The following is a 22,266-nucleotide window of genomic DNA, read 5'->3' on the forward strand; positions in this document are numbered from 1 at the left end:
ATTCAGTCCTTACAGAGCGTTATAAGTTTTCATGGGGAAAGGGGGGGTTGAAGGGGCAAATATATGTGATATCAGGTGAAATAAAATTTTGTTTCTCATTTCCTATGAATACCTATCATCTACGCTCATACCCAATACTGAAATAAGCAATGATATAATGGTGTACAATTGCATATTGTTCAAAGACATTATATTATGACATATATATATATATATATATATATATATATATATATATATATATATTGTTGTTTAGCAAACACTTTAAATTTAAGAAGCATGGGGGCAAGGAAATCATGGTTAAGCCTCTGTACCACTCCCCATTTGTAGAAACTGACAGAGGCAGAGAGAGAGAGAGAGAGAGAGAGAGAGAGAGAGAGAGAGAGAGAGAGAGAGGAGAGAGAGAGAGCAAATCAGTGTATAAATAGATCAGTTAACTGGAGGGTAACAACCATTGAATCGTTACATTTATACAACAATGTCAGTATTATTAGATAGATATATAAAATTCGTAAAAATATGTTTAAATCAAAGCAACTTTCAGAGAGAGAGAGAGAGAGAGAAGGAAGGACGTAGGGCAGGTGGAGGGAAGAAAGGAGGGAAGGAAGAAGATGGGGGTAGGTGAGGGGGATGGTAGGTAGGCGCAGCTTTTCTAAGCTGGTGTTCGTTTTCTTGCTTGGCTAACGAGTTTGCCTCTTCGTATAGGTACAAAGTCTTTATTATTTACAATAAATGATTCATGATACTCCTATAAATTTCTCACTGGGTGTAATACACTATAGCAAAATCTCGTACTGATACGAGTGTTCGTTACAGAATAATTGCAAAAAATCGCACTTGCACTGTCTGTGAAACCCATAGAAGGTTAAATGTACTACCGTTGTTTTCTAAGTGAACCCCTACAACCAATTAGGATCCAAACGAGTCTTTAATTTATATGTTGAATTGGTTGCATAAGTACATTTTGTATGACTTGTAAATCATCTTATTGCATAATGTCATTCCAATGAAAAACACAGACAGAAAACCCAGAGGGAGAAATTAAAGTCACCGCCAACTTTGCCGGTAATGGGCCAATAATGGTATCATTAAAAAATGCTCATAGTAGCATGAGTCTTAAAATGGAGAAACAAATCCACAGTTATCTTTAAATATATGTGCTTATATACATAACTGTGGACTTGTTTCTCCAATGGTAGGCCTATTATTATTAGGGTGACAGTCGTATTTAACAGTGATGCGAAGGGTGTTGGGTATAATTCAGCCCGCTTTTGATGGGATTTCCGAATTCAGTTAAAAAATAAAACCGCTACCTGAACGTTATTTTTGAATTGTATTATCCTTGTGAGAAACTTAGCTTTTGTTCAAGGAAGGAAATGATCGGTATATGTGGCCACTAAATCATATGTGCTATCAGTATCATAACCGTAATAGAATCGTAGCACAAGAATGAATATAATGAATTCTGTAATGATAAAAAGTGAACATTTCTCAACACCAGAATTGCCTTTCAATTAATTACTCGCAGTCGTGTAAACGGTGTGAATATTGGAAACCCAGAATTTTATCCAGTAAACGTAAATGAATGTAAATTACGGTTCAGTGTGGCTAAAATGACGATAAAAAAGATTTTCTCTATCTAAAACCTCTCATTGTTAAGATATTTATAACGTTAATGATTACTTTATTGATTTAAGCTTTGTTGTCGGCAAATTTTCAACTCTTTAGCTTTCAAAGTTAGAAAAGTCCCCAACAGATGTCGCTGTTGCTCTGTGGCGCAACGCCTACTTGGAGTTACACAGCGTTAGCCGAGACTCCTTGCCAAACAGCTGGTCAGGACTCGTTTTCTTTCTCTCAGTGAGAGAAAAGTTGCACGGACGCTTGTGATTGGCTGAAACCTGCCGGAGAACCGGCTCTAAGAACCAACTTCGAAATGACTGTGAGTTCCTGATCAGTTTTGCTGCAGCTGTCACCGTGTACGGATAGAAGGAGTGATTGACGTTGTTTGTTCAAGGTTGGTGGAACTACTTAGTCATAGCGAATTTTTTTTTTTTTTTATTGAAGTCAAACGGTTGTGTTAAGTGTCCAGATTTGGTGTTGTAAGGCTTTAGTTGGATATTGTTCAAAGCACTTGCATTTATTAACTTTGGGCTGCAGATTTTTAGGATTCTTAAGCTTTCTGGAAAGTCCAGTATGACACTCACTTTAGCATGAAAGCTTCGATTTTTAACACCAAAGGGATTTGGGTGATGAATGTTCTGTGCTCAATACAATATTTTAGTTGTGGTGAATGTAATTTGCAACTTCAATGCCAGTGTATTCAAGTTTTAAATTCTGAATTTCTTGAAAGATTTCGTAGCATGGCACAAGGCTCGATAAAACCAACGCAGGTGTAAGGGTTTTTAAATGTTATTTTTTAATGAATGAATATGCGAGTGTTCAGCGGCACAACTTCGTAATATTTCGAAAATGTTGGATAATACCGAAGAGGGAAAGTGCATACAACTTGCAGCTAAGTCATTCCCATATCCTATAGCTTTGTGATAGGCTAGTTCACTGCCTTCTGTTTTAGGCGTTAGGATTCCTTGTCAAGTATTTAAATCCTAGCTCGTTCTCGATCTTCATAAATCTCGAATGTGCTGGAGTATTTGGGACCTGTCATTCAGGTACTACAGCACGAACCATGGTGCATGAGCTATTCACCAGTCTTACAAATCTCCATTTTAGATCTCCATTTTAGTATCGATGGTTATTTTTATAGGTGCAATGAATTTAATTTTTCACATTTGTGAAACCTAACTGGAGTAACTGTACGCTAATGCCTGGTTTAGTTAGGTTTTCATGATTGTAGGGGAACTGAGTTAGTGAAAATGGGTATTGTTGTATATTTTTGAAGTTCATGTTCAGGAACAGCAAATTTTTCTGGGTGAAATTAATCCATAAAGGTAGGACATTGCAAGATTAAATTAGGACTATATATATAGTATGTAAGAACTTTTGCTATGACTATTTTCCAGTAAGCTTACATTCTTGTGAACATTGTCGGGCAGTCGTATGTATAACCATTCTTTTTAAAATGTTTTAATATACGGATTAGTGATGCGTAAAGCTTTAAGATGCTAATGGGACTTTTTAAAGTGACTTTTACCTTTACATTTTGCAGTACAGCTGACAAACAGCTTTGGTAGATGCCAATATTACCATCCTGAGCGCCCATTTCATACCTAGGTCAACTGTGCTGGCTTATTAAACTTTCAGTCAACTTACTGAATAAAAAATATTTAAGCTAAGCCTGTATTTTGTTTATGGTAGGTCTAAGCCAGCTGTCCGTGGTGAGCTTGGTTATGGCAGTTGACGTTTTTATAGAACTTTACCTGAACAAGTTGAAAATATTTTGGTCAAATGTAAGCTGTAAATTACCTTAGAACTATAGCAGACTGTTAAGGGGACCCGTTGGAAATTGGGGTTTTGGGTGGAGTAAAACCCTTTTGAGAACAGCTAACAGTAAGGGAAAACCATTGAGAATTCAGGTTTTGGGTCAGGTAAATAACTAGGGAAAAGGTTTGGGTACCTTATTGTTGTATTTCCTGTTATGTCATTTGGGAAAAAAAAAAAACGTAAAAGGGCTAATGGATAGCGGTAAAAGGCACTTCATGCATTACTAGAATTATTATTTTACTTATGGACATTAATTGCTTTCAACATAAAATAAGGTTTTTACTGTTTGTATTAGTGATTTGAATGATTTTGAGGGTTTATTTCATCGCAAATGAATACTTATCCTTCCCCGGCAAATGATATACTGTATACATAATTAATCAAATTACGACTTGTACCCCTCTCCATAGCTAATGCGAGCAAAACTGTAATCGGAGTTTTGCTGTATTATGGAGAAAGCCAATATTCTGACGATCATGTGTATAATATATCATTTCGGTTCACCAATCAAAATCATTCAAAGCATCCTCTTCTGAAAAACCTATTTTGTTGGCAATGTCCTCTAAAATACCATTTAAATACTGATTCTCTAAGAGACTGGTTCACCAATTGAGCTGCCGGTTTTCTTAGAAAGCTGCAAACTGGCTTATTTTACCTTTATTTTACTTGCTGAACAAGAATATTACCTCTCGCCAGAACATAAGAGCTTGCCAGTAATCTTAGTGCAGATAAGGCGCGCAGTGCCATTCTGTCACGGCCACTTAGAGGCCACCCAAGTTGAAAGCGGAAATGGGTAATGTTTTGTTTCCTATTTACAAAAGCTTTGAATAGTGTGCAGTGGAGATAGACTATGGCAATTGACGTTTTTCTATTTTACTCGCTTTAAAAGAGTTTGAGGTAATATTTTGCTGGTCGGCTGCTGCTGAACTGTAATTTACCCTTGAGCTCTGTGCGACCCACTGGTACAGACGTGCAGTTTTCAAGGGTCAATTACATTTAAGTTACAGCCGGAGCCAAAATATTTTTTCAAATGTTCAGCAGGCAAGATAAACCAGGAAAAGTCAATTGCCATAGGCTAGCGCACCGCTGACAGCTGACTTAGAATTACCATGTTTATATCTCATTTGAGGGTGTGGACGTTGGTGAAGGTGTTTTCTGCAGTCCATAGACATTTTTTTGGGCAATTTTCAATTATAGTTGTGGCACCAGACAGTTTTCACTTAGGTTCAATAACATTGTGGTTTGAAAATTCAATGCTTAGTCTTTTGCTAAACGTAGTGAGAACACAAATATACTTCAAAGAACATGCAGTACAGTTTTATTAGTTTTGTTTACTTCCCTAGGTGAAAATGCAATGTCGTGGCTAGGGGATTATAAAGTTGCTAAAGTACCCCAGTTCGTTAATATTAGGTAAATAGTGCACAGGTTAGTTTCAGTTGACTTGCCAGTGACACATTTTTAGAGGTTCTGCCAAAACTAGCTCTCAGGACTTTTTTCAAATTTCTTTGTGATGCGCAAATCTTAAGAATTCTCTCCCATTAAGGTATTTCTGAATCTCAAATTGGTAATAGCTTGCCAGTCTTCAGGATTTACAGCAGCCTAAATTCTTTAAATGTTGATTTTAGTTTCAAAAACCAGTGAAACATTGTTCTGGGTACGATGTTGCAGTAAAATTAGACATTGCTTAAGACCAATAGCCAGGTGATGGATCAGAAACTTTGAAATTGGTTATCGAGAGACAGATGTTTAGTAAAGGTGTATAAATGCAGAAATTTAGATTGAACCAAATTTCCCAAGTTATAATGCAAGTTTTCTTACCGTTTTCAGTTTAAATAGTGAAAATGCATTTGGTTCATAGCGAAAGTGAAAGGTTGATAGTTTTAAGGGTGATTCTATAAATTAGCTCCGCGCCTGTTTTTACCTTTTCAACTGGTTTTTTCTACACTTTTAGGGGTTCTGATACTGGCGGTGCATCTGTTTGCTGTCGGCCAAATGGCATGTCCCTTTGCCGTGTTTAGTACTGGCCCTTGGGGAGGGGTTGGGTACCTATATGTTAAGTTATTGCACTTGCTGGACGGGATATGAACAGTTCGAAACAGAAGTCTTGTGAAGATCGCGTATAGAAACCCCTTGTTGGATGGGCTTCAGGGGTTAATTACAGGTTAATTAGGCTCGAGCGCCAAAAATGAAAGGTAAATTCATAATTAGCAACCAAAAAACTGTAGAAAAAGTAGTTATAGCGCCGTCAACTGCGCGGAGCTACTATATAGTTCTACCGTTTTAAGTGTGTGGAATGACTTTGAAATCTGAAACTGGTTGGAATTAACAAATAGGTTGTAGTTGCGCTGGTAAGTCATTGGTGTAACTTTAACTTGCAAATTGTGCTTTAATTTCCGTTACTGGCTTAGAGGTAAAAAGTAAGCTATCGATTTGTGGTATTTGCAAATGATGGGCTATGGAAGCTATTTAGCCTGCATTTCTAGGTTGAAACTGGTTTAAAGATAGTATTTAGGCACTCTTTCAGATCAATACTTTAAACAATTTCTAAGCACTTACAAATGTATGTGAAAATGAAAGTGGCTTAAGGTACTAAACGTGTTCTTTTGACTTACAGGACCGGTGTGTTGGACTGTCCCCAGTTGTCAGGGCAGGTAACAAGCGACAATCTTCAGTTAACCGGAGATAACAGAAGGGAGCAGATTTAAAGTGCCAAGTTAACCCCAGCATCCACGACTGTTAATCTAAAGCTTCCACTGTTGAATTGTTGGAGCATCACTCTTTTACCAAGAATTTGAAGATTCTTTTCAACGAAGATCTATCCAGGATCTGTGCACCTCATGGAACTTTGGTTTTTTTCTCCAGTAGTGCACCGATTTTCATAAAAGTAAGAATTCCTAAGGTTGAATTGTCTAATTTGTTCGATTAGTGAAATTGTTTTAAGATTTAACATCTAGGCAATCCTTTCTCAAGCGTTAAGCAATTAACAAAAGGTTGTCACGATAGGTGTGCAAACTTTCACAAATGTGGTTGATGCCTGGGTATAGTTTTTGGTTTCGGATTTCTTGGAAACATTGCTATTAAACATGGTACATTAGACGTGATGCATTAGAATGTATCAGACGTGAAACTGTTCTTGGTGTGTAATAAATTATATTGTCGGAGAGCATTGTTTTCCTCTGAATCCTTTTAAATGTAATTTGTAATTCATAATTCTATCTTCAAATTGCTGAATGAAGAGCAAAAGGAATGGCTAGATGTTAATAGCTGATGAGTCCATATAAATAGCAAAAGGAATGGCTAGATGTTAATAGCCCTGAGTCCATATAAAGCTTAACAGGAAATCAAACCAGTTGTAGTTAAAATCAAATCTGTTGATAAAGCAAAGTAACCACGACCGTAACAATTTAGCAAAATCTCGAAATTATTAAAATCTGGCTATTGCGGTAGGAAGTAAACGATTTGCATTCGTATCAGATTTGTTGATTAGCAAAGTAACCACGACAATAATTATTTTAAAATCTCTCAATTATGAAAATGCAGCTATTGCAGTAGGAAGTAAAGTATTTGCATTCGTATAAGATTTGTTGATAGAGCAAAGTAACCACGACCCGTATAACCATTTAGCAAAATCTCGAAATAATGAAATCTGCGGCTTTTGCAGTAGGAAGTAAAATATTTGCTTTCGTATCAGATTTGTTGATATAGCAAAGTAACCACGACCCAATAACTATTTAGCAAAATCTCAATGAAAATGCGGCTATTGCAGTAGGAAGTAAAACATTTGCAGTCGTAAATCAGTTTTCGTAGCAGACGCTGGGTTTAAGCTTAGTCGTGGCAGTATTAAATTTGGTTTTGAAACAAATTGCTTTTAAATGAAATGAGAAACCAGTTTGACTGAATATTTTTAGTTTGCCATGGAACCCGTTGGTGCAGGAGGGTTTAAACAATTGAAAAGTATATAGTGCCGGTGTTTACTAAAACTGATGGCGCAAATAAATGGTATTGGTGTTGCAGTACCATTTTCGGGGCTTAAAGGCAAAATATTTCTTGGTTTTAATGGCTTTTCCTTGTGTATATTTTGATACTGTAGTGAAAGTAGGAAAGGAATATCCAAAATCTCCGTTGCTCCCTGAAACCCGGACCAGGTATAAAAGTGACTAATAAGGCCTAGAATTAGCATAAGCCAATAGCTACTGTGAATCTAAAATTCGATACTTAAACTTGCCCAGCTACTAGAAGTGAGGTATCCCCCTTAACTTGATATTAGTAAGGCGTTTAAATGTCCTGCATTGCCAGCACGAAATGGGAGTTAACATAACTGCTTGTGTAATTAAGATTTCACTGGATATACCTAATTACCTTTTAAAGGTACACAAAAGCTGATCTAAGCGTAAGCTAAAAGCTAGTCGCACAAATATGGCTGTGTTAAGAATTCATAAATATTCCTACAATTTGAGACAGGCACTTTTAAAAAAGGCCTAGTTGGGTTTGTAGGAACCTCATATCTAAGGTTATTTGTACTGTATTACCAACACGCTAGAGATAACTGATAATGCTCATATTGAATTTTAACTACATGCCAACTTTGAGCAGAAATTAATTGCTTTGAAATCTTGAGCTTAAAGCCATAGTATCCATAAGCAAATTATACCGTAGGATTCTTAATCATCCGCAGTGGTAGCTGCCAGCCTAGTTGGGTAATTTAAGAGAGACGAATGGTTGGTCTAGTTCTTTCCGAAACATGGCAACCAAATTGGTAATCTCATTGGACTTGTGCCCTTGCGGTTTTATATTTACTTTACTAATAACAGGATAATTTTACCATATTTGTCAATCGGCAGGCCAAGGTGGTTTTAATTAGTGTAATCTTAGTATCCCATTTTGTAACTTGCTATTTTTTACAAAATCATGGCTCCGTCAGTACCCTTTGACTTACTGTCCTATTCAACTATTGAACTGTACAGTAGGTTCCGATGCCAGAACTTGTACGTTCAGCTGCTGTTTTTAGAGAATGTTTAAAGGATATTTCTTGTCTGAATATTTTCTCTCAGAATGGCATAAACGAGGTATTGGCTGATGTCCAGCTTTTATGCAATCAAGCATTGAAGTCTGCCAATATTTTATAATTGTGAATCTCCTCCTACCGCCCGTACTTTTTTATGGTAGTGCTGAGACCTTGTGGACTGCAATTTACTGGGCTTTTAATGGCACGTTAAATTGTTCGTTGGTCCTCTTAACGACCATCACTGAAACGTTATCCTGACCATGTAAGCTCGAGGTGACACTAAATGATAGTGTTGACATTTGTTGCTTTTTCTAAATTTTTAATGTTTGGGAGTCGGCATCGGCCTAACTCCAAAGAGGCTTCTAGTTAAGTCCTTGTGGATTGCAAGATCTGATAGTTAAGTCCTTGTGGATTGCAAGATCTGAATTCATGTCTTTAAGAACCACTTGTTAAAGGTCATAAAACAAAAACTTTGGCATGGCCGCCTGCTCAAGATGTCCGGTAGCACTGGTGTCAATCATCTTTCCACAAGTCATCGGGGTTACTTTTATTGAGCCCTCTCCAGCTGCACCTATCTTAACAGCTTTTAACAAGTTTTGGCAGGTGTTTTGGCTATAAATGTCCAATGAATTCTCAAAGCTCATGAATTAAATGTGGCCTTAATTCACCGCCTTCATCCTGGACTCAAAATAACATCGAACTTTATTCATCAAAACAATTTGTGTGTATTGATGAGTGCAGCCTTCGGGTCTCTCTCTCTCTCTCTCTCTCTCTCTCTCTCTCTCTCTCTCTCTCTCTCTCTCTCTCTCTCTCTCTCTCTTTGGTGGTCCATTGTTAATCATATCCTTCAGGAGAAAAAATAAAATTTTGCAATAACAGAACATTTCACAGATAGGCAAAGCTTAAATGTAATATATACCCATAATTTTTTGCCAGGCGGAAAAATGTCTTGTTACCTCAGATACGCTTTGTGTAAACCTCTCATATTCTCAGCATATTATTGTTCCACATGGGTGCAATGGCGTCTTCAGTTTTGAAATCGCAACATCAATATTATTTATGCCACATAATATAAAGTAAAAATCTTGTTCGTTATTAAAAAGGCTTTGTAGTAAGTAGGTGTGTAGGTTACTACTTTGGTGGTGGCAACAAGTCCCTTCTTTCAAACTAGTTATTGCGTGCGTATATCTGGAAGACTTAACCAACATTTGAAAACTATTACTCTTAATAAAGTAACTTTTCACGTGTAACAAATCTTAGCTTAATTTGTATTCGTGTCTCAGATAGGTAATACCAAATAACTGTAAGGTATTACATATAAATCTAAATCTGATTACAACCGAAATTTCTAATAAATGATTCAATTTTATTAGCTAAAAGTTATCAACTCGTCATGCCAAGGAAAATTACCCTATAAGGATGGTGACAAGGAAAGGAATCTTGATCATGTCAGCGCTAGGCTTCATCATATTAATTTGACAGCTATTTTTGTTTTTCCCCCATTCTGAAGAAGTGTTATTCCAAATTAGTAAGAATACTTACGGTATTCCATTAACAAATCTCTCCAAGTATCGTCCCAAAGCCTTATTAAAAAATTACTTTGCTATCCTTTTCTTAGTGGTTTGATCACAAGATCCTTTTCAATATTTGAGATGAACACAAATTAGAAAGCAATGTTCTTTACTTCCGCTACAACAGACCTCTGATGTTTCAAAATATATAGTAATGATTAACTTAACTGTAATCACGTTTTTATAAATGTGAGAGGGAGGAAGAACAAAGAATACCACTGAGCTGGACCGGGAGTTGCAAAATGGCCGCCGAGGTCACACACTTAGCGGGGAGATCGCCACTCCATATCATCGACTTGTCACACCCGCAGGCTGCTCTCGTCATTACACAAATTATTTGCTTTGTTGAATAAAGTTCGATGTTATTTTGAGTCCAAGATGATGGCGTTGAATAAGAGCACATTTAATTCATGAGCTTTGAGAGAAGCCTTAAATCATTTGGACGTTTCTGTTAAATGGATTGCTTGAATGGAAGGAAAAGTCAAAAGAAAGGTCTAATATACTTTTCTTTAATTTTAATAATTCTAATTGCTTTTTTTAATGTTTATTTCCAAAAAATCCTGAACTAGCATATAAATTATATTAATTATTTTGAACTCATTTACATGATAAAAAGTGGTCAATATACTCATTAGCAAGCTAGCATTTGAGCATTCCGTCTAAAGTTTTAAGTCATTCCATTTATTTTTGGAATAAAATCCAAAAGACCCAAGCTATCGAAATAGTGAGACAAACGCAAAGGCCGTAACGTCGAGGGTTGAGGACTCGAGGTAGAGGCAAACTTCCTCTTGATCTGTGAATTTAAGCTTGGGTAATTTTTTTAAGACTTTTGGCCCCTTTTCACTCAAGGGCTCGAAAACTGCTTTGCTTGGGTATTGCGTTGGTTGACGTGCTATGAACACTTGTATGAAAAAAGTAGGAAGTTGATACACCATCTATCGATGAATTAAGGTCCCCTTCTTTTGAGTTTTACAAGTTAAGTCCTTTTTCTGTGACTTTCTGTAAGACCTGCGTTTCTCCTAAGATGGTGTGCTCGTAAGTGTTAGGAGTTTTTCATTCCTAAATACTCACTAGTTACTTTGAGTATGGTTGGCATGCAATGCGTAGATTGGTGTATAGCTTCCTAAGGTGTCAAGTTCATTCAGTTCTTTCCCCTTTTTCTTTGGGAAAAGTAGGCGTTTAGATGCCTCTCCCTGTGGCTTTTGAAGTTTCTCATCACAAGTTTACACTTGACACAGTCTTATATCTTCGGAGCTAAAAGATAACGAGTTGAAATGAATGGGCAGAGACGAGTTTTCGTCTCAAAAATTTTTTTGCCACCAGATTATTTACGTATCCTATGGATTGGGAAAGAGTGAAAGTTGTACTGAAAATAGGGAGGTCCTTGCGAGGTACTGTACCCTTCTTGCAAAGACTCGAGCACTGAAGCGATTTCTTCCTGTGACACTGACAAGTAGTTTTGTTTAGTGTTGACCAGCTCGCTCATTGGGTCTTTGTCATTTAAGTTTCCCTTAGTTATCGGCTTTGACTTTTATTTGGTTTCCCAAGCACATTATCATCCCCATTTGATGCTTATTTTTCCCCATAGTTTTTTTCCCTTGCCCCTATTCTTTGTCTTACTGAATTCAGTATATTCAGTTGTTTTTAATTGGTTGGAGGAAGGGCACTCTTCATACTTAATCATGATATGCATATAATTTTTGTAATGCTTCAGTTTGTCATGGTAAAATGTTCAAATTAAGAACTCAGACCGACTTACTGTAGATGCATGCATTTAAAGTGTTATTTCTGATACCACAATTTCGAGAATGCTGATCCAATAATTGGTTTGGAATATTTTATAAATCTGTATATGTACAGGTGATTATTTCGAGAATGCTGATCCAATAAGTGGTTTGGAATATTTTGACTAATCTAGTTTTAAGATTTATATATAAAAGTCATACAGAGCTCAAATGTCTTTTTATATATTAGAAACTCCTAAACCATTTTCTCATTTTATATTACCTTGATTAGGATGATGATTAAAGTTTTTATAATTTTGCTTTGAAAGCTAAAGAAAACAGGAAGTTTTTCAATTTTACTTGCGTATAAAAAGTAGATTTTTTCACTCGGCTGCAGACGTGAGCCCCCTAAAGGTTAACTTGCATGTAGTCTTCAATTATGCTGATAAGCTCTTGGCTAATAGCTATTTAGGAATAAAATTACTGCCATTGTTACCAGTGATAAGATATTTACCTTTTTGACACGAATTTTCTTTTTTTTAGGTCTGGAGCATATCTGCCGAGCGAGTGAGGGCCTATGGGCGGACTTTTTAAAATGAAATTCCAAATGATGCTGCTGGCTGGTGTACTAAATGAATGGCCCTCGCTCTCCAGAGAGAGCCCGTGAAAATGGAATTCAGAACATCGTTAAGCCTGCTGCTAGGCTTATTTACAACAAAGAAAATAGTTCTTAAATGCGCTTCTTGAGCGTTTTGGACCAACTACGTCATATGGTACGGATGCGGAGTTTCGAGAGAAAATAACGTAAGGCACTGGTATCTTCAGACTTCTAGCAGAGAGAGTGGACCAACTTCGTCATATGGTACGGATGCGAAGTTTTGAGAGAAAATAACGTTAAGGCACTGGTATCTTCAGACTTCGAACAGAGAGAGGGGGCCAGTATTTGCTGACTTGTCCATTGATGGTGAGAAGACGAGTTTTGATAGACTATACGACACTGCTGCTTCACGGGGTTATTCTAGCAGAAAATGTGTTCTCCAAGCTTCTTAACTGACAGGGTGGAGAAACTGTTAAGGAAGGGCAGCGTCCTCGAAGTATATAAACAGGCTGATTCAGAATTTGTGATGGGCGAGTGGAAATGAATGCACTACCACTGAAAATGTAAATTTTCTGACGTTCAGATTGTTCTGGGCAATAAAGAAATACTAGGATGTGAATTTTTAAATATATATTAAACCTTTTATGCTTCATACAAAAAACATTGCTGTTACAACAGAAAAAATCTATTGTCAGATCTCTGTAAACTTTACTGTTAGGCAAGTAAGATGTTTAGTAAACACGAATGGAACTTCAACGAGCTGGCTACAAAGTGTGTACAGTTCCGTGGTTGATATCATGAATGTAAGAAGCCTCACAGGTCTTTGACGTTGCGAGTAACAAAACATAAAATGTCAGGTCTTTACAAAATTTTCGTTTACCTTCTGACAAATCAAGTCAGTCATCTATATTTATCAAAATATCCAGTTTGTTCAGAACTATCAAGGAAACAGCACGCACATAAAAGCATTTTTTGTAAAACCCTGAACTGGAAAAAAATCTACAGTCGTAAAAAAAATTCTAGCCAAATTTTTAACTCCAAGTCTTCGAGTCGAATTGAATTTCACTAACAGGAACCAAGATAAAATTACAAATTCAGCAATAAATGGAGAAAAACTATAACTTGGATACCAATAACAAAGCAATGTATGACTAAAGCTGACTTCAAGCAGAATATGACTAAAGCTAGCTTGACTTTTTTAACTTCAAGTTACTGCTTGCATTACATACAAGAATGAATAATCTTTGTACGTAGAAAAATAACTCTCCAAATCAATATTTTCTTAAGCGAGATCTGTATCATACACACCGGCCTTTTTGTGTGTGGGGAGGGAAAGAAATGGTACCCTCGAATGCTAGAAGAGGGGCCAAAGGATAGGATCGTCATATGAAAGCCGACAAAGTCTTTCCATTTCCAGTATTAGGGAAGGTTAGGGATAAAGGGTAGGATATGAAATTTGGAAAAGGATAAAAGAACAGGAAGCTGGGAAAAAGATAAGGACAACAGGAAACTAAAAAAAAAGTATAAAGAACAGAAGGAAACTGGGAAATTGGAAAGGGCAACGAAAAACTGATAACATAAAAAATAAGAAAACGAGAAAATTACACAGGATAAACAACAGAAAACTGGGAAAAGGATAAAGGATGACAGGAACTAGGAAAATAACACGAAACAGAAAATTATAAAATTCTCACTAGAAACGGGAAAAGGTAAGGGGAGGATAAGGGAAAACAAGGAGGGTAACAGGAATGTAGGAAAAGGATTAATGGAAGAATAACCGGGAATGGAAAAGGATAAGGGAAAATTACAGGAAACTTGGAAATGGATAAAGGACAATAGAAAACTGAAGTAAAAGTAAGATGATAATTGGAAAGGATAATGGAGAACAGGAAATGACCAAGGGGAGGATAAGATAAAGGGAAAATGATATGGGGAGGATGAAAGGAAAATTGGAAAAGGATAAAGGAGATAAATGGCAGGATATTATCAGGAAAATGAGAGTTCAGGTAATTTAAAGGAAAAATGTGAGATGGTAAGGTTTCAAATTATTCAGCATAAAGGGGGTGGGGTGGGGGAGGATTACTGAAATGGTGTAATATCCTCTACTTAGAATCTTGGATCGCAAGCTGCACTTGGTTCGATGAACGAGAATTATTCTTCAGATTCTGGTGCAGTAATCCTTTTGGTGTGAATGAGCTTGTCTTGTAATCTCCGCATTCTCAAGCATCAGACAGCAGGCTTTCAAGACTTAATCTGGAAGAGAAAATATTTAGGTTAAATTTCACCAGTAAATTGCCTGCTACAGTTAACTTGCCTAACTTACAACAAGGCTTTCTCTGAAATATCATTTCCTAATCTAACAAATAATTTATGGGGGATTAAGGTAAGCTTGACTGGTAACTAGCGTACATTTACACCCTTCAGAGAAAAACCTGAAACTAAATACAGTACAGACTTTAAGCACAACTGATAGAAAAATATTAGTACCAAAACTACAGTGCTCTCGTGAATATTAGTACAGCCTATGCAAGTGTTCACTTGAAAGTATCCTCATAGCGTCTATTTGCAAAAGTTACAAAAATAATTTTTAATTTGTACTTTACTAAATTTTATTAGCTTCCACCAGTTAAAAGCCCTAACAGCTTTAGTTCTTGAATTGCAGCAAAGGAACTTCCAGGAATTACATTAGTCCAGTAAAATCAATTACTTTATAATCAGACCCATTTCCCACAGACTGACATTTTATGGTAATTAAGAGATTACTTAACCTTGGTCTTATATTAATTCAAACTAAGATTTCAAATAAATGACTGAAGAAACCCTACTCAAACAGTTATGCCTTTTGAACTAAATGCAGAATTTAGGCCAAAGGCCAAGCACTGGGACCTATGAGGTTATTCAGCGCTAAAACGGAAATTAACAGGTTTGAAAGGTGTAACAGGAGGAAAAAATTGCAGTTGCACTACTTATCAATCGTTAGAAGAGGGTGGAAAGTCAGATGGAAGAAAGAATATGAAAGGAGGTACAGTAAAAAGAACGAAAGGGGCTGCAACTAGGGGCCGAAGGCACGCTGCAAAGAACCTTAATGCCTACAGTGCACCAGATGAGGTGCACTGAAGGCACTATCCCCCTACGGGGCAGTTATGCCTTTTATTTATACATTTTTTGTCATAGGATTAGAATGTCGTGCTAGTAATCCATAAAGTTAAATGTTTACCTTTTAATTTTTTTGCCAGGTAGCAAGTCACCAGTTTCGCCCTGTCAGTTGCTGCTCCAACCTCCCAACTAAATTCAGCTCTTTCTCGAGATGTGTATAATTCCCATTGTGGCAATTTACACACCTGTGGTGGAAATGTTGTGAACTGATCGTCTTTCGATTTCCTTGAAGGCTTAATTTCTTTATGGGCACATCATTAAACATGAAAACTTTGAGCTTCACTTCTTTATGAACTACAGTTTCCTGATGACCCGAGTTCCTACACTTCATCGTCATTTGAAAGCTTCAATTTGACGTGGACAGTTCATTGTTAAGCTATCCTCTAATCTGGAAAAGAAATTTAAGAATTACAGTGCTGTAATGACAAGTGGATAAAAGTTATTACATTTTTATAACCATTGTCACGTGAAACTTTGGCCACGTGTGTACAACAATTGCATACCTCAGAATTAAGCCATGCTTAGTGATTTAACTCTTATTTACAGATACGACTAACAAATTTTCTAATTTCATTAAAGATTTTGAATAAAATTTGTTGAATCTTTGAAAAATTAATCTGAGCCAATTCCTTACATATATTCCGTCAATTTCAGTGAAATTTTTGTCATTTGTAGTTTCTGCTTTGATAATGATGTAGTAAATTAAATATTAAAACTTCAGCCCAACATCAGTTAACATAACACCACGTTTAACTTCCCCAGTTTACCTTGAATCTAACACAAGAAAATTTGATAAGCAGCTCTTACAACACTAAAACGAAAACTACAGACAATGGCTGAGAAAGAGCCAACCATTCGTCATTGTCATCTTTCAGTCATGTAGCGAATAGTACAGGTAAACGATCAAAGAATGCTATCCCTTGGGCCGACATGTAGCTATGAAAATTCCAGGAAAGCTAATATTAATTCTTTCAAAAATTAGGCAGCAACCCTTGCAAAGCTTTTAAAAAACAAAATCTGAGCTGAATTTTTGTTCACTAACATTCAAATGGTATTAATACTTATACTACACGCTAGTACTGCGGTTTTAATTACCCATTTGACGATGAGCACGTGGTGAGGAGAAACTATCACAGGATCTAAGGATTTCTGTACAACACTGGAAATTGATATTTCATCACTACGTAGGCACCACATGCCTTGCGAATGGCAAAACTAAATTAAATTTACCAATGGTTGCTTTCAAAAGCTTACTCCTACGTACAGGAAATTATCAGTTCAAATTATAGCCAAAATTACCTGAATGCGTGAATTTGCTGGACCTTAGACCAGAATTACAGGCACTTGCAAACTAGACTTTTCCTTAAATTATCGCATTGGGAAAAACCTATTGTATTTGAAAAAGGACAACTGTATTAAGTTTCTCATAGAAAAACCAGATATGGGTTAGGAAAAATGTCTCAAGACTGAAAGCAATGTTCTTACAAGCATTGAAAACCTGAACACAGAACAAGTTAAGCAAATGACAATTTTCGAAAGATGCTCGACTGTTAACCGGCAACAACAATATTGGGAGAAAGGGCGCTGGTGACTTACAAAGACAACGCTACCGGGGTCTAAGCGATACCAACATGCCGATCAAAACCTGAATCGCAAATCAAGTGGGCAGGGTGGCACCCCATACAAATGAAAACACCAGTTATCAATATCTGCTATTGAAGTAGCTTTCCAAGAGTCATAAATACCAGCAATTTTATAGGAGAGTATTCCTATCTAGATAAACACAGCCTGACTTAGTCTTTGAACTTTAAGCAGGGCAATCTAATGTGATGGTAGGTTAATACTGTACCAGTGCCTACAACCAATTACCGGTAAATAGTACACAGCTCAGAATTCTTCACAGCAGCTTGATTTCTGCAAAATATGAATGGAAACAATTCCAAAATATTTTTGTCTAACAAAGCCAGCCTGTTACAGTGTATCCTAATTTACTTTGGTGTGAACAGCAGCAGATTTTGTTGGCCTCTCTTTGGAGAACAATGTCGAAGGCAAATAAAAGCAGCTATATTCTAATCTACTGTAAAGGGAATCTCTTAGATTACCAACGTGTCAAGTCACCGTCCCACGAAAACTGCCCGAAATAGTAGGCAGTTAAACCGGAAACTTAAAACTAAACATACATACGCTGGAATCCAGAAATTAAGGTCCCATTACCTCTAGGTGTACAAACTGTACAAGTTACAAAATAGATTGTATCATGGTCATTAAATCACAAACATTTGCTCAAAATTGCGTCTGACAGTGTAGTCAATGCATTTTGGATCGTCTACGTGTGCGTACACATTAGGTAGGTTAACGCAATGGCTAGCAAAGGATACCAGGAATATCGAGGACCTTTCCTAGAGACTTGGGAAGAAAGGTTCCTGGTAGGAAAAAAAATTAAAAACCAGTTCCTTCACGTTTATGATGGCGATTAACGTTTGAGCTTCAGCACCATAACCAAGTATTTATTTTGTATAGCTATAAGTAAAACAAAGCCGTTGACGTCAGACTGCCATAAATATTTTTGTGCTTCGAAATTATGCTGAACATTAATGTTACTTTGCAACGCTAGTCTGGTCATCAGATGACTTACCGTACCGACAGTATTCGTTAACATTTTTTACAAGCCAGCAAAAAAAAAAATAAAATAAAATAAACCAGCAAAAAAAAAAAAAAAGGAATTATTATCGTATTGACGATCGTTGACCATACCACGGTGAATGAGGACCACACCATGGACTGAACGGGTTCTAATATGCATCCGTAAAAAAATAGATGATCGGAGACGCATTTCCAACTACCTTGAGTAATAATTAAAATGGACGTTATGCCTCTAACATTTGTCATTTATATAAAGCCAGGTTATAATATTGTACCATAAAGACGCTGATATATTTCCAGATCTTGAACTAGTTTGATAAAACGAAGAGATTTATCGAGAAATTTGATAACCATAACATACTTTGGATTCGAGAAATCTGATTATAGAATACTAAGTTTGAAATAGCACTAATTTGGTAATCTCTGAAAATTAATAAAGACAGCCGACATTGCACAACCACCCCATGCATTCCAACAACTTTACAATTTATCAAGCATTAAATATTTTACCTATAACTCAGCTACAGTTTTCTGAACTAAAATATTCGCTTTCCTACTACAATCTCCAAGGGTTACTGTTCAAGGTACATGGGGATGCCTTACGAAGAATTTACTTTAATATAAATTCCAGTCGCAAACTTTACCTACGACACTAATTCCACTGTCTTTAGGTAAAAATTCCAACGCCAAAAAATGTTAAAATAAAAAATCTTACAAAACGGGACTTTGTCGAAGTTCGAGCAACCTGCTGTGGTGTGACCTGAGAAATCCTGGATCTAGTTTATTACAAAACTGTTAGCCAAAGTATGGGAACCTTCGATTGTTAGCTACTAATTCGCTTTAAGTTTAAATTAATCAAGGTGTCATCGCGACAACACACTATAGATTCACCAGGTGGAATATCAAAACTATTACTTCTTGTAATAAACGCTTCCTAAATTCAATTTTCAAGTGCAATGGCTGTCTAAAATCAAGGATTGCTAGTTTCCGAAAACAGCAATCAAGTATGAAATGTTTGAAAACGTTCTGACTACAAATCAGAATGAAAACATTGCATCTTGCACCTGCATATGCTAATTTGTTCCGCTTTCTCCATTACTGAACGCCTTCTCAGTTCATTTCTGACGCTCTTGTAACAAGTCAAAATAACATTCCTGCGAGCTTCGTTAAAATAACTTAAGCCTCAGCATAAAGATAACCTTCCATCTTAGTCCGGGCTATAAATAGTCCTGTGTAAATATCGCTAACAATCTTTTGACGCAAAGAATTTACTCAAGGGCTTACTAGACATACGCTTTTTCATGTGGTATTACAGTTTAAAAAAAACAATCCCCAGAAGTAATTAGATAATTAAAATGAGCAGTAAGATTAAGTTGCTTTTACTGTTGAGAAAATTTACCACAGAAATCCTGTAGGTAACCTGTATGGACTGCAAGTAATTGGGAAAATGTTCACATCCCCATAATTCACAATAAAAAAAATAATAGATACGGTTCTAGCAAAGTCCACCGAGTATGCTTTGGCTGAGTCCACACGACTAAGAAGGTACCACGAAATTAACAAGTCTCATACATTACTTACCACGTACAACCAAGTATTTCTGTTAACACCATTCTTATATTATCATCCTCCACAGATAGAACCACTTTTTTCCAACTTTTTTTTTTCTTAATATGTATAGCACAAACACTCGAAACCAATACTGGAAAAAAATATCTAGACCGTGGCTTGGACCTACATCAATGTTTGTTTTGCGAGTGGTTTTAAAACCCACAGTTTATTATGATTTTCCAGTATCAATCCGGGACGAATCTTCAAACAGGTACGCAATTTAGCAAATTTCCATTACTTTAAAATAAAGTAGGTAATCGGGAATATTACCTTACGATAAATCACCAGAACAAAATTTACGCAACTCGTATTCGTGAGATAGAAAAAAAAAAGGCTTTTGAGACCTAATCTAATTGAGACCTAATCTAATTGAGACCTAATCTAATAACATGCATAAATGGAGTTATCCCCTCTAAGCTTAATCTGATGACAGCAGTATTTATGACGTCAAAAATCATCGCCGAAATGAACACTTTCAAATTATGAAAATAGCCCGTGTAACTAACTACATTAACTTTCAAGTGAATCCCGGATCCATATTAGCAGCATTAAAGCATGGGTAAGGGGGAGGCATAAAATTCAAGGTTAAAAACACTGGATAGGGTTAACATGTATCTAACCCAAAAACCCTAGACTCAATTGTTACCCAAAAATCCTCGTTTCAAGAACGTTACCTCAAACACTATAAAGCTTAAAACCTTGATCACCATTTTCTTCTAGTCTAATCACGCCTTAATATAGCGAAGCCTTAAAAACCGTATAACCTCCACACAGAGCAATAAAAATCAGCCCACGTACACAATATAACTTCAGAAACTACAATGCACACTTACTGTAGACTATCCCAAGTTCAGATCTTCTTTCACCGATGGCCACTCTTTTAAAACCGGATAAAAACCACTCACAGTCGAAATGTAAACTTCGTCTTACTCTTGGTTTGTAAACCAAGGAAAACAAAGAAGTTCAAATGAGGAAGTCATACTTAAACAACCACTGTATTTTTCTTTGTCCTCGTATATTTGAAGGACAAGTAGTGCCATCTACAATTTTAATTTTCATGGGCAACGCTGCTCAAAGAAAAAAAAAAAACATTCCGACTTGGGGATACTATTTGCAAATAAACTGCAACTTTTAAAGAATGCTTGCATTATATTTTTACTAAACCCAACGCCTATCAATTAATAGGATTTGTCTGTTTTCTCCTAAATTTAACATTTCTATTTGATACATTCTTGAATTATTAGTACTGTGCTAGATTTCAAAATTAAATTTTTTTATACATCAAAACCTACAGTTACGCAAAATGCTAATAAAAGAAGAAAGTTAGATAGTCATATATACTATAACAAAAAATTATCACAAATAACTGTAGGAAACATATCATGCTTTACTTCATTTAATTAACTGAATAAACACAATTTCTTTTAAAATTAGTTTATATATATATATTATAACTGACTAGTTGTCTCTTAATAAAAGGAGGCCTCTAACAGTGAATCAGACTAATATTACTGCTTTGATATTTCGTTTATTTCACATTAAGTGACCCGTAGTAATAAATCAAGTCAAATACTTTCGCATAAGCTGAAAAATACAAGCCAGTTTTCAATAGTAAATACTTCCAGTGGGCAATGAAAGTTTTTTGTTGTTTAAATTTCAGAGAAGATATTTAAAGTAAATATATAAAGTTCCATTAAGGAACGTTTTGCAATTGCCAGTGAGACGGGCAACATAACGGTCTATTCTAGTTAAGCCCAGAAAAAAAAATAATAATCATAATTTTCATAATCATGATCTGTTCACTTACGCGTTCGTAAATGACATTACGTTGTCAGAGAGAGAGAGAGAGAGAGGTAAATCATTATTATCATCATAATAACAATGATGGTGATGATAAGTGAAGGCCCAACAGCAAAGCAAGGACAGCGTAGTGTAGGTACCTCTTTCATTGAAAACTGGTCTCTGAATCACAAAAGAAAACGATTCAGGTAATTTTTCACGGATAAACGAAGAAGAATGACACTTGATTGGCAAGCACATATTGTCACAAAGATGTAGAAATAAAATGTTTCATAATGAAGATATAATTATTTCTTATACATAAGTAATAAATATCAAAATAAGATATGGAATTTATCGTTTAATGACAAGGCAAATATGTCTATTTTAATGATAACGTTCTTGCTAACAATATACTCTACTGTGATGATCTACACATCAAATATGAAAATACACTTGCAGTAGGCAAAAATCCAAAATATTTAGATTTACTTACAAAAACCATTAAGAATTACTTAATAAATGGCATGAGGTCACAATATTTCAGATATATGAGTGGGTGGGAGTCTTCAGTATGGCTGATAAAAACGAAGTGTAATTCCCACTGCTAAATGTTTGTATAAAAAAAAAAAAAAGCTTTTGCTAAGCCAGCTGACTGACTGTAAGTTTAACACTATAGTCAGTCAGTCAAACTACATAAATAGCGGCTGATTTTATTTTGCCTTTGTTAGTCAGTAGAGT

At 36.0% G+C, this 22,266-nt stretch overlaps 2 long non-coding RNA genes across 2 annotated transcripts; one reads left to right on the forward strand and one right to left on the reverse strand.

Annotated features, from left to right (window-relative positions):
* Positions 1-1,856: 1,856 nt before the first annotated feature.
* On the forward strand, positions 1,857-12,949 carry LOC136834259 (uncharacterized). The gene is made up of 3 exons (XR_010851704.1): positions 1,857-2,014; positions 6,053-6,322; positions 12,282-12,949. It is a non-coding gene; the product is annotated as an uncharacterized lncRNA (long non-coding RNA).
* A 6-nt stretch (positions 12,950-12,955) lies between these two features.
* On the reverse strand, positions 12,956-20,803 carry LOC136834260 (uncharacterized). Its single transcript, XR_010851705.1, has 3 exons — positions 20,580-20,803; positions 15,554-15,880; positions 12,956-14,589 (listed from the first exon to the last, which is right to left on the reverse strand). It is a non-coding gene; the product is annotated as an uncharacterized lncRNA (long non-coding RNA).
* Positions 20,804-22,266: the final 1,463 nt, after the last annotated feature.

Source organism: Macrobrachium rosenbergii, chromosome 53 (genome assembly GCF_040412425.1).
Source record: "Macrobrachium rosenbergii isolate ZJJX-2024 chromosome 53, ASM4041242v1, whole genome shotgun sequence".
NCBI lineage: Eukaryota > Metazoa > Arthropoda > Malacostraca > Decapoda > Palaemonidae > Macrobrachium > Macrobrachium rosenbergii.